General features: G+C 41.1%; 1 pseudogene; it reads left to right on the top strand.

The window, feature by feature from the left end:
* Positions 1–514, top strand: part of LOC107559683 (interferon-induced very large GTPase 1-like) — a 9367-nt pseudogene that overhangs the window by 5070 nt on the left and 3783 nt on the right.

Raw genomic sequence — 514 nt, 5'->3', positions numbered from 1 at the left:
GAAAGCACCTGTCCAGGCTTCAGGAGCAGTATAGGGATGCATGTCAGAATCCCAAAAAGATAAAGAACGTCTCAGAGATCTGGATAATCAGATTGCCAGCAGCTCTTTAGGAATCCAACACTTCATGAGAGAGTTAAGTCAACTCTATGAGTCTGCACACTTCCAAGGAAACTGGAATCATTCTCCCCTTAAAGAATTGCCAGAAATTTGTGCTCAGTTAATGCTAAATGGATTTCCTCTAGAACTTATTGATGGAGATGCTTCTAATAGGCGTATCTGAGGAATTCAGATCAGAGCTTCGGTGTGACTATATCCTTATAATTGACACTGAAGGATTAAAATCTCTAGAGCTGGCGAAACTAGCTGATAGTTACGAGCATGATAATGAACTTGCGACCCTGGTTGTTGGACTGAGCGACATTACAATTGTCAACATTTCCATGGAAAATGCTACAGAAATGAAAGACACTTTGCAAATTGTTGTCCATGCCTTTCTCCGCATTAAGGTTGCTGT

Source organism: Sinocyclocheilus grahami, unplaced genomic scaffold (genome assembly GCF_001515645.1).
Source record: "Sinocyclocheilus grahami isolate Dianchi unplaced genomic scaffold, SAMN03320097.WGS_v1.1 scaffold695.1, whole genome shotgun sequence".
NCBI lineage: Eukaryota > Metazoa > Chordata > Actinopteri > Cypriniformes > Cyprinidae > Sinocyclocheilus > Sinocyclocheilus grahami.
Note: the sequence above shows the minus strand (reverse complement) of the source record. Positions and strands in the feature narration are given on the sequence as shown.